The 16886-nt window shown below is 39.5% G+C and overlaps 1 long non-coding RNA gene across 1 annotated transcript in view; it reads right to left on the bottom strand.

Moving 5' to 3' along the window:
- LOC144323339 (uncharacterized) overlaps positions 1 to 3496 on the bottom strand; it is a 40533-nt gene extending 37037 nt beyond the window's left edge. The window contains exon 1 of the long non-coding RNA XR_013388755.1: positions 3427 to 3496. This is a non-coding gene — a long non-coding RNA (uncharacterized LOC144323339). The remainder of the gene's footprint in view (positions 1 to 3426) is intronic.
- Between the last annotated feature and the right edge of the window lie 13390 nt (positions 3497 to 16886).

Raw genomic sequence — 16886 nt, 5'->3', positions numbered from 1 at the left:
ATGTATACAATGGAATATTACTCAGCCATTAGAAACGACAAATACCCACCATTTGCTTCAACGTGGATGGAACTGGAGGGTATTATGCTGAGTGAAGTAAGTCAATCGGAGAAGGACAAACATTATATGTTCTCATTCATGTGCGGAATATAAATAATAGTGAAAGGGAATAGAAGGGAAGGGAGAAGAAATGTGTGGGAAATATCAGAAAGGGAGACAGAACGTAAAGACTGCTAACTCTGGGAAACGAACTAGGGGTGGTAGAAGGGGAGGAGGGCGGGGGTGGGAGTGAATGGGTGACAGGCACTGGGGGTTATTCTGTATGTTGGTAAATTGAACACCAATAAAAAATAAATTAAAAAATAAAAAATAAAAATAAATAAAAATAAAAGACTCACTGTAAAGCTACAGTAATCAAGACAGTGTAGCATTGGTGGGAGAATAAACAAGTAGATCAATGGAACACAATAGAAAGCCCAGAAGCCGACATATATAAACACAGACAACTGTTCTTAGACAAAGGAGCAAAGGTAATACAATGGAGCAGATAGTCTTTTTTTTAAATAGATAGTCTTTTCAACAATGACATTGGAACAGCTGGATATCTACATTCAAAACAACAACAACAACAAAAGAATCTAGACATGTATCCTATACCCTTCACAAAAATTGTCTCAAAATGGATCATAAATCTGAATGTAAACCATAAAACTCTTAGAAGATAACAGGAGAAACCCTAGATAATCTTGGTAATGTTGATTATTTTTTAGATACGTCAAAGGCATAATCCCTGAAAGAAATAATTGATAAACTGGATAAAATTAAAAATTGTGCTCTGTAAAACATAATGTTAGGATGAGAAGATGAACCACAGAATGGGAAAATACTTGCAAAAGACACATCTGATAAAGGACTATTATTCCAAATACACAAAGAACTCTTAAAACTCAACAATAAGAAAACAAACAACCCAGTTTAAAATTGGGACAAAACAGACACTTCACTAAAGAAGAAAAACAGCAAATAAGCATATGAAAAGATGCTCCACATCACATACCATCAAGGAAATGCAAATTAAATCCACAGTGAGATACCACTACACATCTATTAAAGGGGGCAAAATCTGGAGCTGACATCACTAAATGCTGGCAAGGAAGTGGAGAAACAGAAAATCTCACTCATTGTTAGGAATAGTTTGTTGGTTTCTTACGAAACCAACACATCATCCAGTAATTGTTCCCCTTGGTGTTCAACCAAAGTAGCCCACAATTTATGTCCCACCAAACCTACACACAGACGTTTATAGTAGCTTTATTCATAATTGCCAACATTTAAAAGCAATGAAGACATCCTTCAGTAGGTGAATGGATCAATAAACTGTGGTACGCCAGACAATGTAATATGATTCAGCACTAAGCAGAAATAAACTATCAAGCCATGAAAAGATATGGAAAAAACTTAAAGTGCATCTTACTAAGTGAAAGAAGCCAATCTGAAAAGGCTACATACTGTATGATTCCAACTATATGACATTCTGGAAAAGGCAAAACTATAGAGACAGTAAAAAGATCAGTGGTTGCTAGGGATTGGCAGAGTGGGAGTAGAGGGGAGAGATATATAAATAAAGCACAGAGGATTTGTAGGCAATGAAAATACTTTCTACATACTAAAATGATGGATACATGTCATAATACATTTAGCCAAACCCATAGAATGCACAACACCAAGAATGAACCCTCATGTAAACTCTGGACCTTGGGGGATTACGATATGTTGAGGTAGGTTCACTGATTATGAAAAAAGTACCATTTGAACAGGATGTTGCTAATGGGGAAGACTATATACGTGTATAGGCAGGAATATATAGAAAATCTCTGTACCTTCTCCTCAGTTTTGCCCTGAATATAAAACTGCTCTAGAAAATAAAGCCTTAATTTTAAAAAAATTTGAACATAGACATCAAAAAACACTTCCTTAAAAAAAAATCACTCCTTACAGATACTTTTTTTTTAGTTTTCCTCACTGTATGTGTTTGCATATGAAATGCCACCAAATATGAGAACAACTCAGTGAAAGTAACGATTTCCTTTCCAATGAACGTGAACTTTTGTTCCAAAACTTGAATTGGAACAGGAGTTTGGGAGAGGGTCATCAGAAGACCATCCAAAAGATTAGGGCTCTCAAATGAAAAAGTGGGCAATGGAAAGGGTGGCGTGGCATCGGCTTCCCATTCAGCCTCATGGAATGAGTTTAAGGCGCAGTGGTTTGGACTCAGGTCATGGTCTCAGGATTGTGGGATCGATCAACCCTGTGTTGGGTTCCACACTCAATGTGGAGTCTGCTTGAGATTCTCTCCCTCCCTCCCTCTTCCATTACCCCTGCTCACTGTAAATAAATAAATAAATAAATAAATAAATAAATAAATAAATAAATATTTTAAAAATGCAAACATGTCATTAACTCCCCCAGAGCTTAATTGCCACAAAACGCATCCCAAAAAATTCACATAGCACTTTAGAATGTTAACTGTAATTCATGCTGCAATGGCAGTGCTACTTGGCAATGCTACTTGCTTGAGATGAGAACTAAATGGTGATGAAAACTTTCTGTTAATAAATGTCCTTTTGGAAAGTTGCCATGACCAATGAAAGGACTTGAAATACAGCAGGAGAAATATGATTAATCAGTCTTGCTTTTTCTATGTCTTTGTTTCCTGGGTGTGTTGAGATTTAGTGTCTCAATTAAGAACTGGGTTTTGTTTTTGTCTCTTCTAATAATTTTACAGGGAGTAAGTCAAGGTAGGTCTGGGCCAAGCTGATATTTTAGGGAAAGGGAAAAATCTGAGACATTCAATGTCAAGGCTATGGGTCAAATAACAGTGACTGGCAGCCATGTTTTTGGCAAAAATTTCTTGAGTACTTCCAGAAAGTCAGGCATTAGGCTTGATACTGATAATACAGAGGAACAAAGTTATAGCCTTCACTTTCAAGAAGCACATACTGAGTAAAGAGATAGGTAAGTCCTTTATTTGTTCATGCTCAGATCCCTTTCTCCTTCTCATTCCAATGAGAACCATTCCAAATTTCCACCAACGCACATTTCTCAATTCTTTTTCTCCAACTCCTACCTTCCTGCTTCTCAGCAAATAGCCTTACTTCATACTTAACAAAAGAAAAGGAGTGATCAGAGAAATAATTCCCTCAACAACTCACCCACAATCTATGAGCATCTCCTCCCTTACTCATCTTTATTTCTTTTCATCCACTCTCAGAGATGAAATCCTTTTCCTTGTGTTTAAGGCCAGCCAGTTTCTGGATCTTGATCCTTCAGTGACCCTCCACTCTCTCTACCTCCTCCCTCCTCCCTCCTTCCCTCCATTTTTCACTTCCTTTTCTTCTCTAAACATTTATAGCAAAGAACACTTACCTCATTAAGTAGACTTCCACTATCACTGCTATTATCCTTAGCACGTCTAAGATGTAGTCATAGATGGGCTAGACCAAAAGTAGAGTCTAAAATTAAAACAACTTCATTCTCATCCAATATTATCTCTTTAGGTCAAGACTGAAGCACATGTGTGGAGCGTAACAAAAAAGAACATCTTTAATCTACTGTTGTAGAACTCTCATTCAAAGTTTTTGATCTATAGAACAAAGCAGAATGTACCAAGACAATTCAGGATGTTATGTGATGGATAATTTGCTTAATCTTGTTGGGAAATGAGAATAAACACAACTGCCAATTCCCATACCTATTGTTGATACAATGGGAACCCATTGCCAGATAGACTGAGACAAGGGTGATTGATTTTAAGGAAAAGTCACAAACCATTGTTTTCATATTCTGGAATTATAAATTGAAACAATCTTTCTTAGTAATACATATCAAAAGGCTTTAATATGTTTATATATTTTAATCAAGTAATTCCATTCTGTAATTTTATCCCAAGGAAATAATCATGGCAGAAACCCAAAATTTAGCTTCAAAGATGTTCACTGCAAGAACTGTTAATAATTGCAAAAACCAGAAACAGTTTTAATAGTCAGCCATGAATCTGCTGATTAAATAAGTTTTGATGCTATGCAATGCTGTTTTAAGACTCTTGGATTTCTCTTCTAAATACTTTTTTTTTTTTTTTAAATACTTATTTTTTTCCTCAGTACCTCATCTCTTCGTCTTTTTTGTTCTGCTTTTGGGAGGATTTCCTCAACTTTACCTTCCAACTCTCCTGTTAAATTATTTCTCCCATCAAACATTGTATTTCCAAAAGCATATTCTTATTCTCTGCCTATTCCTTTTTAAACAGTGTCCTTGTCTTGTATCAGGGGTACAATATCTTCTCATCTCCTTGAGATATTAATCTTGGCTTTTTTTTTTTAAGTTTTCTTCGGCTCCCTTCATTGTCTCTCTTTATCTGTGTTCCTTTTTTCTGTTTATTTGTTTTGGACTCTGGTTTCACACAAAGACTTCTCTCACATAACTGATGACCCTTGACTGAAAATTTGTATTTAAACACTGATTAGAAGCTCTCTGGAGCAGGGGCAGGAGAGGGGGTGCCTGGGTGGCTCAGTCAATTAAGCATCTGACTTGTAATTTTGGCTCAGGTCATGATCTCATGGATCATAAGATAGAGCCCTGCATCCACTCCCCACTCAGCAGGGAGTCTGCTTGAGATTCTCTCCCTTGGTTCCTTCTCTCCCTACTATGCTCGCTTGCAAGCTCTCTCTCTCTCACTCCAAAATAGATAAGTAAATAAATATTTAAGAGTGGGGAAAAAAGCCTTCTGTGTGTGCACACAGAGCCTGTCCATTGTACAATTTGTTGAAGGGTCATGGGGTCATACTAGGTCATACGTGTAAATTCTCTTCTGTGGATAGGTCAGATTTCCCTCCAAAATCCTGTTTAGAGTTTTAAGCCTGGCTGCTATCATCCTCGGAACCTAGCTGGGGGCTCAGAATTTTACCATTAACCTCTATGACATTTCATTGTTCCCTACTTTTAGTGTGATTCCTTACTACCTGCTGGTGAGGTACCTTGTGTGCCTGAGTCCAAAGACCTCTCCAGAAAGTAAAGCTCCTATCTTATGCCAAGGTGAGGAAGAAATAGTTGCTTGAATGCATGGGGTGGAGAGGATCTAGCGTTCTAAACACTATTTTGTTAAAGACTTTATTCATTTATTCATGAGTGGCACAGAGAGAGAGGCAGAGACACAGGCAGAGGGAGAAGCAGGTTCCATGCAGGGAGCCCAACGTGGGACTCGATCTTGGGTCTCCAGGATGGGGCCCTGGGCCAAAGGCAGCGTTAACCGCTGAGCCACCAAGGCTGCCCCTAAACACTCATCTTAAAGACTTTGAATCATGTACCTCCACCTAAAATGGAACATGATAGCTCTGATTCTACAGGGGAATTTGACTAGAAGAATCTGATTGCTTTTAACTGGCTTTCCCACTGTGGGTTTAGTTATCAGATTTTTTCTGGTTTTCTTTTTTTTTTTAATTTATTTTTTATTGGTGTTCAATTTGCCAACATACAGAATAACACCCAGTGCTCATCCTGTCAAGTGCCCCCCTCAGTGCCCGCCACCCAGTCACCCCCACCCCCCGCCCTCCTCCCCTTCCACCACCCCTTGTTCGTTTCCCAGAGTTAGGAGTCTTCCATGTTCTCTCTCCCTCCCTGATATTTCCTACCCATTTCTTCTCCTTTCCCCTCTATTCCCTTTCACTATTATTTATATTCCCCAAATGAATGAGACCATATAATGTTTGTCCTTCTCCGATTGACTTATTTCACTCAGCATAATACCTTCCAGTTCCATCCACGTCGAAGCAAATGGTGGGTATTTGTCATTTCTAATGGCTGAGGAATATTCCATTGTAAACATAGACCACATCTTCTTTATCCATCATCTGTCGATGGACATCGAGGCTCCTTCCACAGCTTGGCTGTTGTGGCCATTGCTGCTATAAACATAGGGTGCAGGTGTCCCGGCGTTTCACTGCATCTGTATCTTTGGGGTCAATCCCCAGGAGTGCAATTACTGGGTCGTAGGGAAGATCTATTTTTAACTCTTTGAGGAACCTCCACACAGTTTTCCAGAGTGGCTGCACCAGGTCACATTCCCACCAACAGTGCAGAGAGTTCCCCTTTCTCTGCATCCTCTCCAACATTTGTGGTTTCCTGCCTTGTTAATTTTCGCCATTCTCACTGGTGTGTGGTGGTATCTCATTGTGGTTTTGATTTGTATTTCCCTGATGGCAAGTGATGCAGAGCATTTTCTCATGTGCATGTTGGCCATGTCTATGTCTTCCTCTGTGAGATTTCTGTTCATGTCTTTTGCCCATTTCATGATTGGATTGTTTGTTTCTTTGCTGTTGAGTTTAAGAAGTTCTTTATAGATCTTGGAAACTAGCTCTTTATTTGATACATTATTTGCAAATGTCTTCTCCCATTCTGTAGGTTGTCTTTTAGTTTTGTTGACTGTATCCTTTGCTGTGCAAAAGCTTCTTATCTTGATGAAGTCCCAATAGTTCATTCTTGCTTTCTTTTCTTTTGCCTTCGTGGATGTATCTTGCAAGAAGTTACTGTGGCTGAGTTCAAAAAGGGTGTTGCCTGTGTTCTCCTCTAGGATTTTGATGGACTCTTGTCTCACATTTAGATCTTTCATCCATTTTGAGTTTATCTTTGTGTATGGTGAAAGAGAGTGGTCTAGTTTCATTCTTCTGCATGTGGGTGTCCAATTTTCCCAGCACCATTTATTGAAGAGACTGTCTTTCTTCCAATGGATAGTCTTTCCTCCTTTGTCGAATATTAGTTGACCATAAAGTTCAGGGTCCACTTCTGAATTCTCTTCTGTTCCATTGATCTATGTGTCTGTTTTTGTGCCAGTACCACACTGTCTTGATGACCACAGCTTTGTAGTACAACCTGAAATCTGGCATTGTGATGCCCCCAGATATGGTTTTCTTTTTAAAATTCCCCTGGCTATTCGGGGTCTTTTCTGATTCCACACAAATCTTAAAATAATTTGTTCTAACTCTCTGAAGAAAGTCCATGGTATTTTGATAGGGATTACATTAAACGTGTAAATTGCTCTGGGTAACATTGACATTTTCACAATATTAATTCTGCCAATCCATGAGCATGGAATATTTTTCCATCTCTTTGTGTCCTCCTCAATTTCTTTCAGAAGTGTTCTATAGTTTTTAGGGTATAGATCCTTTACCTCTTTGGTTAGGTTTATTCCTAGGTATCTTATGCTTTTGGGTGCTATTGTAAATGGGATTGACTCCTTAATTTCTCTTTCTTCAGTCTCATTGTTAGTGTATAGAAATGCCACTGATTTCTGGGCATTGATTTTGTATCCTGCCACACTGCCGAATTGCTGTATGAGTTCTAGCAATCTTGGGGTGGAGTCTTTTGGGTTTTCTATGTAGAGTATCATGTCATCGGCGAAGAGGGAGAGTTTGACTTCTTCTTTGCCAATTTGAATGCCTTTAATGTCTTTCTGTTGTCTGATTGCTGAGGCTAGGACTTCCAGTACTATGTTGAATAGCAGTGGTGAGAGTAGACATCCCTGTCTTGTTCCTGATCTTAGGGGAAAGGCTCCCAGTGCTTCCCCATTGAGAATTATATTTGCTGTGGGCTTTTTGTAGATGGCTTTTAAGATGTTGAGGAATGTTCCCTCTATCCCTACACTCTGAAGAGTTTTGATCAGGAATGGATGCTGTATTTTGTCAAATGTTTTTTCTGCATCTATTGAGAGGATCATGATTCTTGGTTTTTCTCTTGCTGATATGATGAATCACATTGATTGTTTTACGAGTGTTGAACCAGCCTTGCGTCCCAGGAATAAATCCTACTTGGTCATGGTGAATAATCTTCGTAATGTACTGTTGGATCCTATTGGCCAGTATCTTGTTGAGAATTTTTGCATCCATGTTCATCAGGGATATTGGTCTGTAATTCTCCTTTTTGGTGGGGTCTTTGTCTAGTTTTGGAATTAAGGTGATGCTGGCCTCATAGAACGAATTTGGAAGTACTCCATCTCTTTCTATCTTTCCAAACAGCTTTAGTAGAATAGGTATGGTTTCTTCTTTAAACGTTTGATAGAATTCCCCAGGGAAGCCATCTGGCCCTGGACTTTTTCTGGTTTTCTGAGTTACTATATCCGTTAGCTATTGTTATGTAACAAACTACCCCCCAAATTCAGTGGCTTGAATCAATAATCATTTACGATTACTCATGAGTCTTTAAACAAGCTGCATGATTCTTTTGCTTTCAGCTGGGCTTCCTTAGTCATGTGCAGTCCAACGCAAGTCTGAAAAGTCAGTTTTGTCAACCTTGGCTGAGTTTACTCATAACACTTGCAGCCTTGACTAGGACAACTGTGCTGACTCAGTTCTGGCCACATATTCTCTCATCTTTCATCAGATTAGCCTGGAATTGTTCATGGCAATTGTTCTGTCCCTAGATTCAGGACAGAAACCCATAGACTCTTTGATGGTTAGGCTGGGACTGGTAAAATTTTACTGTTTCTAGTATTGGTCAAAGCAAATAACAAGACCACTTCCCATTCAAGAAACAGGGAATAGACTCTACCTCTTGATGGTACAGGCTGTAAAGTCACATTGCAATGCACATAGATAAAGGGAACAAAAAAGGAATGTAGTTATTTTTGCAGTTAATCTGTCACAGTTACCTCTGATTGGTGAGTTTTTCTGCACCAAAGATGCTGACGTCTCTCGCCAGCAACTGTTTCTGATCTCATCTTCGTTGTTGTGCCTTGTGCCTCTTTACTCCTTTATTCATTTATCCATTTATACACTCAATATTTAAGGACTCACTAGGATATCAGGCACTGTCCTACCAGGTGAGAAGATAAACATGAATAAGGTAGTCAAAATCCCTGGCCTCCCCTCATAGGGTTTATAGTCTAGTGAAAGGAAATAGATAATAAACAAAATTCATAAATAAATTTTATGATTTGCCCAACAGTTATAAATCCTATGGAGCAAAGAAGAGCAGGGAAGTGACATAGGGAGTGTGGGGCATGTGTATTCTTAAACTGGATTATAATAGTTATTTTGTGAGACTTGAGGAGGAAATAGAAGGAAATGTGCATGTTCTGTCTGCTAAATTTAAGCTGCAATTGTCCCAGTGAAATATCATGCATCCATTAAAAATTATGTTACAGGAAACTATTTAACTTCCAGTAAAGATATGTTAGAAATCTGTTTTCAGACATCTTCCCTACTCCAATCACACAACAATGATACAATTAAAAAGAAAAAAAAAAAAAAACAGGCAGCCTAGTCACATTTAAATAGAAGATCAGCAGATCTTTGTAAATCACAGACAGAGCAGAAACATAAACCAGAAAGTAGGGTGAAGTTGTAGACAGTCTGGGACCTGGGTCAGGTTCACTGCTCAAATCCAGAGACTGAAGTATGGTTTCCACCCTTACAAAAAGACTAAAAATGCTTCAATTAACTACTTCCTGAGGCTGTGCCTTACTTATGCCCCCTTATTTATGATAGTAGGAGAATGCAGATATTGCCCCAAATCCAGCACCAAGTTACCCACATGCTTGGTGATAGGATTCTCTTTTTTAATATCACCACAGGACTGGAGCCCAAACCCCAACATAAGACCTGCTTCTGCATTAAGGATCCCTGGAGTATTGGATGGAGGTAACCACACAATGACTACTGAGGGTGGCATGAACCCAGAGAGAGTGAGAGCAAAACCAAGAAATAAAAAGTAAAAGGACACTCTAATTCAAGATGAGCCTATCTACCAAAATCCCAAAACATATGAGGAAACTAGAAGAAACAGAGATATTATTTTATTTTGATAAAATCTACAGTTAAGAGATGATTATAATCAATGCAAGCAAAATAAAATCAAACTACATAAAAATAACTTTAATATATGTATAGACAATCTCCAAAGTACGATGGCTGGACTTAAATGATTTTTCCATTTTAAGATGGTGCAAAATAATACACATATAGTGTATTATTTCAGATTTTGAAGCAATATGTGATATGATACTCTCTTGTGATGCTGGGCAGCAGCAGTGAGCCACAGCTTCCAGTCAGCCACGTGATCACAAAGGTAAATAATTGATACACTCAACTATTGTGTATCCATATAGTCATTTTTCTTTTCACTTTCAGTACAGTATTCAGTGAAGTGCATGAGATATTCAATACTTTATTACAAAATAGGCTTTGTGTTTAATGACCTTGCCTAACTATAGGCTGATGTAAGTGTTCTGAGCACATGTAAGGCAGGCTGGGCTAAGCTAAGCTATGATGTTCAATGAGTTAGGTGCACTAAACGAATTTTTTACTTTTGACATTTTCAACTTACCAAGGATCTATCCAGGCATAACCCCATCCTAGGTCAAGGAAAATCTCTGTTTATGGCCCTCGGAAAGATAAAAGGAGTCATAATAACTATAAAAAGAATGAATGCACTCGGCTATATTAGTGAACAAAATAGAGCAGAGAAAAAAAAATCCCTGCTCTTACAGAGCTTCATTTTAACAGGGGGAAAAAGACAAATGATATATCAGGATCCCTCCATGAAATCGATTGCACACTCAAAATGGGTGAATGCGTATAGTTCAATAACTCCGTACGGTGTATGATAAAGCACCCAAGGCTAGCAACAGGAGGAAGTTATTACCAGAGGCTTGAAAACAAAACACAGCATTGCAGAGAGGTGAGAATTCAGAAGTTCCCACAAACTTAGAAAAAGACTGATTGTTACAGCCTTGGCAATACGTAGCCATAAGAACCAGTTTTAAACCAGTTCAAATGATCCTCAAAAACTCAATTCAGTGAACATACTTTTGTAAGGTAACCACTGTCAGACACTCATCCTGAAAGTCAGCCTCCCTCTAGAGAACACACCTCTGAGACTCAAGCAATCAACAACAGTCTTGCTGAGCAACAATACAGAGGCCAACCCTCTAGAGCCTCTGAGAGTCCACCAATTCTCAACTTCTTGCTTCTCTAAAACCCTACATAAGATCAGTAGTTTGCCTCGCTTCAGGACGCTGTGCTGACCAGTCCAGTCTCCTCTGACAGAGGAATTGAAGGAAATACACACCCTGAATTCTCTCTCTTTCTCTCTCTCTCTCTCTCTCTCTCGCTTTCTCTCTTCCCCACACCCAATCTTTTGATAGTGCCTTCTTGGCTAAACTGAACTAAAAGTCAGAGAGCAAGAAAGATTTGTTGAAACTGCCCACAGATTGCAGCTCCTCAGGGCACAGAGTAAGGTAAGGGTGAAGAAGGGACCTCAAGGAGCAAAGGAAATTTCCAGCGTAATAACAAATAAGTAAATTATATAATCAGTTAGAAGATAATAAAATAGGGGCACTTAGGTGGCTCAAGCAGTTAAGCACCTGCCTTTGGCTCAGGTCATGATCCCAGGGTCTGGTGAATGAGCCCTGCATTGGGTTCCCAGCTCAACTTCTCCCTCTCCCTCTGCTTATGCTCTCTCTTTTTAAAAAAAAATAAAATCTTTTTAATAAAAAATATATGTACCCCCTAAGAAAACCTTTTTTAAAAAAGAAGGTAACAGAACAGAAAAAGGGAGACTGTAAGACTATAAGCAAAGGCGGGGCGGGGGGAAGACTGAAGTTTCAAGAAGGATTTTCAGAGTAGATTTCACTAAGAGTCACATTTGAACAAAGACTTGAAAGAGGAGAGTGAATTCACATTGGGGGGAAAGGGGAGTTTAGGCAACTTGGACAAAAGCTCTACAGCAAGGGTATGCCCGGCATGCTCAAAAACAGTGTGGCTGGAACAGCACAAGAGAAGAGGAAAGGAGTAGGAATAACATAAGAGATGAATTGGGAACCCCATCATGGAAGTTTTTGGACTGAAAAGATCTGGGCTTTGTATGAGTTTGCTGGGGATTCCATAACAAAGTACCACATGCTGGTTGGTTTCAACAACAGAAGTATATCTTTTCAGAGTTCTGGAGGCTAGAATTCCAAGATCACGGGGTCAGGAGAGTTGGTTTCTTCTGAACCCCCCTCCTTGACCTACGGATGGCTGCCTTCTTGCTGTGTGTTCACATGGTCATTGTTTGACCCGTGTATTATCTTGTGTCCTAAACTCCTCTTCTTTTTTTTTTTTTTAATTTTTATTTATTTATGATAGTCACACAGAGAGAGAGAGAGGCAGAGACACAGGCAGAGGGAGAAGCAGGCTCCATGCACCGGGAGCCTGATGTGGGATTCGATCCTGGGTCTCCAGGATCGCGCCCTGGGCCAAAGGCAGGCGCCAAACCGCTGCGCCACCCAGGGATCCCTAAACTCCTCTTCTTATATGACTCCTGTCATATTAGATCAGGACGCAGCCATATCATCTGATTTTACTTTATCACTTTAAAGGTTCCAACTCCAAATACAGAAATACTCTGAAGTACTTCAACATATGAATTTGGAGAGGCAGAATTCAGCCCATAACAGGCTTTTACTCTGAATATGGGGAGCTGCTGGATAGTTTTGAACAGATGAGTGCATAATGTGATTTATGTTTTAAATATTCACTCTGACTGCTGTTTGGAGCTTGGGCTCAAGTGGAATGAAGATAAGACTGGAATCAAGGAGGCTGATTAAAAGGATATTTCAATAATTGAAGTAGAATGTGATGGGGACTTGGTCCAGAGTGGTAGCAGTAGAGGTGATAAGAAGAATCAGATTCAAGATACATTTCTAAGGTAGTAAATGGGATTTCCTAGTGACTGGGATATGGAATGTGAGAGAAAGGCCCAAGCAACAGGAAGAATGGAACTGCTACAACAATTGACATTGGGAAGCTACAAGAGGAACAGCCTTATGGAGAAAGACATAAGAGTTTAAGTTTAAGAGGCATGTAAATGGATAAAGAAGATGTGGTCTATGTATACAATGGAATATTTCTCAGCCATTAGAAACGACAAATACCCACCATTTGCTTCAACGTGGATGGAACTGGAAGGTATTATGCTGAGTGAAGTAAGTCAATCGGAGAAGGACAAACATTATATGGTCTCATTCATTTGGGGAATATAAAAAATAGTGAAAGGGAATAAAGGGGAAAGGAGAAAAAATGAGTGGGAAATATTAGGAAGGGAGAAAGAACATGAGAGACTCCTAACTCTGGGAAGCGAACTAGGGGTGGTGGAAGGGGAGGTGGGCAGGGGGTGGGGGTGACTGGGTGACAGGCACTGAGGAGGGCACTTGATGGGATGAGCACTGGGTGTTATTCTATATGTTGGCAAATTGAGCACCAATAAAAAATAAATTTATTAAAAAAAAAAAAGAGGCATGTAAAGCCTGAGCTGCCTACTAGACATCCAAGAGGAGATGCCAATAGGCTGTTGAATATATAAATCTGGAGTCCAGGAAGGAGGTCTCGGTAGGAGAAATAAATGTAAGTCATCAGAACATAAGTAATATTCGAAGCCATGAGACTAGATGAGGTCAGCAATGGAGGGACTGCAGAAGAGAGGAAGCCAATAGTTGGGCGTTAGATCACTCCAACATTAAGGGTTAGAAGGAAAGGAGGAACTTGCAAAGGAAACTGAGAAGCAGGTTGAATACACAGAGGATGAAGAGAGTACTGGGTCCTTGAAAACAAATGAAGAAAGTTTGTCAAGGGAAAGAAGAAGCTACCACGTGAAATGCTACTGAAAGTCAATGTTCAGATTATTATAATCTAAGCAAGACCCTTTGATATTATCCTATAGCTCTTGAATATCCCGTTCTATTTATTTGCTTTTTTTCTCTTTGTGTTCCAGTTCGAGCAATTTCTATCAGCTTACCTTAAAGTGCACTAATTTTTTCCTTAACTGTTTTGAGTTTATGGATGAGCCCATTGAAGGAATTCTTCGTCTCTATTACTGTTTTCCATTTATGTATTTACACCAATTCTTTTCCTATTGTTTCCATCGCTAAGCTGGATTTAGCCATCTTTTAATGCATGCTCTCCACCTTTTTCATTATAGCCTGTAATGTATTAATCACAATTATTTTAAATTCCCTGTTTCAGGCAGCCCAGGTGGCTCAGTGGTTTAGCGCGGCCTTCAGCCCAGGGCCTGATCCTGGAGACCCAGGATCGAGTCCCACATTGGGCTCCCTACATGGAGCCTGCTTCTCCCTCTCCCTCTGCCTGTGTCTCTGCTGTTCTCTGTCTCTCTGTGTGTCTCTTGTTAATAAATAAATAAAATCTTTTTTAAAAATTCCCTGTCTCATCATCCCAACTTCTGTGTCATATGTGAATCTGGTTCCATTAAACATTTTGACTCCTCACTATGGTGTGTGTGTGTGTGTGTGTGTGTGTGTTCTTGTTTCTTTGCCTTGCTATTTTTTGTTGAAAGCTAGACATCTAAGGCTGCCAGTTTTTATGCCCACGTAGGGACATGCATTTCTTTCTGCAAAGTGTTTAGTAAACCTAGTCAGGACTTGAGCTGAGTTTCTGATTTGTTGTTGTTACAGTTACCGTCAATGCACCACGAACTTTAAATTCCCCTGATACCACCAGTGTTTTGGTGGGTGCTGAACTGTAAGAGGTTTGTTCCTGAATGTGCCCACACAGCTTTACATCTTACCTTTTCACTGCATCTCAGTATTGTTACTGGTTAATTGCATAAGCACAGTCTTATTTAATTGTAAAATTGTTTGTTTGTTTTTTTCAGCCTGGTTTTGGAACCAGGGGAAGAATATCTCAGTTGTTCTGCTCAGTCTTCAATCTTAGGCAGATACCATGTCCCCTGGATTTCCAGGACAGGGACATTGCAGTGATCCTATCCCATCCTCAGCTTAGGGCTGGGACCAGCTCCTATTCCCACTTCTCCCCCAGGAATAGACATTTTTTGCAGCTGCCTGCCAAAGTTACAGTGGATCTCTCCAGTGCCCTAAAAGCATAGTATAGTGACTTACTGTTTTGTTTCATGTGAGATATAAGGGAGAAGAACTTTGTGCCTTTTTCAAGGGGACACCTGTTTCCCTCTACAGGTCTACACCATGATGGAGGTTTTCTTGGGATTCTCATCCTGCCCCCAATTTTTTTTTATGAGTACTTGGTGAAGTCTTTAGGGAAGAGCTCTGAAGTGAATTCCTCTTGTGCCTGTGGCCCCTGTGGCTATATATTCTCTAACCAGCCACATTCAGCCTTTAGCAATGTGTTAAAAAAAATATCTTAGCCAAATTTTACAACCAATGGGTATGCTGCATAAACAAGTGCTTGACTCTCATTACTTTCCACAGGCACTTGTCTTTCGTTAAGGTTAGTTGATGGCTCTGTGATCTTATTGCTCTGATGGGTTTTACATTGGTGTTTTTGTGGTTGTTAGAGTGAGAATGATGTTCTTTCCAGCTTCCTACATCCTACACAGAATACAAAAGTCCGGTGTCATTAGTCTTAAATTGTGTGACTTCAGGCAAGCCTTTTATTCTCTCTGGACCGCAGTTATAGGAACAGTGTGCTAAAATCTCTAATGTCCCTTCCAGCACACATATTCATGGCTTCAACAAAGGAAACAGCTTCTAGAGAAACTGCAGTTATATACTTACTTCATTATTCCCTATCACAGCTGCATCAGCTAACTGTATAGAAAGTAATAGAATATAAGAGAATTCAAACTCAAATTCCATATAATAATTTTTACCAGCAGTAGACCTAAAATCATAATATGGCCTGACTTCCTAGATCACCCCCTACTCATTAGCTCCAAGTCAACAAACCATTTTCAATTCAATGAGTAGCATAGGGATTCTGGAACTCATTTTCCCCTTAGTTAATTGTCATCTCTAATAATTATTCTCTTTCATGCTGAACTCTGTGGCTCCTTTAACACATTCTTGGATGGTCCACTAATCTCTCAAGTTCCCTTCTTCCCATGATCTTTGGCAATTCTGAAAAAGCCTAGAAGTTATTCCTGCCAGAAAGTATTTGTGTCTCCATAATTCTACTGGTCAGATTGTGGAGTACTTTATCTTGAGGGTAACTGTTGGAAAGGCATGAAGGGTGAAAGTCCCATGTACCATATCCACCAATTTCACAGCCTTTCTGAGTCTAAATCACAAGGGGAAGTCTAAAAGGTAGTCTTTTCCTTCTCAGATATTCCAATTTGAACAAAAAGAGTTTTTAAATCTACAAACTGGTCCAGGCAGAAAACAGCTTCACACAGTTCCCAAATCGTTGACTGTTGTGTGGCAATATACACATGGCATTGATGAATCCTTGGCCTGGCCTTGCCTCCAAGTCTCATACAATTGATTACTGGATTTTACAGACCAGAGTTGGCTACTACATAGAAGCCATCATCCTAGGCTCTGGAGAGTTTTGCCTCATGCCTGTCCAGCTGTTCCTTTTCTATTTATTTTTATGTCTTACTCAAGCCCCTTCTCTTTTGTAATTGATGACTTTCCAGCCTTAATGTTTAGCCAGGGGAATTAACAGATAACCCAAGGCAATGATTTCATTGCTATGGACTCAAAACACTACCATTACAGAATTTTATGGTTTCTCCTTTCTAGATTCCTTTCCAATGGAGTGTGAAATCCAATGGTTGTTAGATGGCAGGAAGCTGAACTGGGCTCAGGGCTCTGGACACAGTGACAGCTTATTGGCACAGCTTTGCTACCTAGAGAATGAGGGAGCCACACACTTTCCCTTTGGAGAGGCCTCAGTGAAGACAAGTTTTATAAAATGCCTTGACACTCAATTGGTTTGGCTTTTTCTTTCAAACAGTCCATTATGTGCTGAAACAATGTTTCCTTTCTCTTGATTTATATAACTTGTTTAAGATTTATAAATTTCCTGGACCAAAATATTGTGACCTATTTAAACTTTTTACATCTTTTCTATACTGTCTCTACCTCA

This window comes from Canis aureus, chromosome 11, assembly GCF_053574225.1.
Source record: "Canis aureus isolate CA01 chromosome 11, VMU_Caureus_v.1.0, whole genome shotgun sequence".
NCBI lineage: Eukaryota > Metazoa > Chordata > Mammalia > Carnivora > Canidae > Canis > Canis aureus.
Note: the sequence above shows the minus strand (reverse complement) of the source record. Positions and strands in the feature narration are given on the sequence as shown.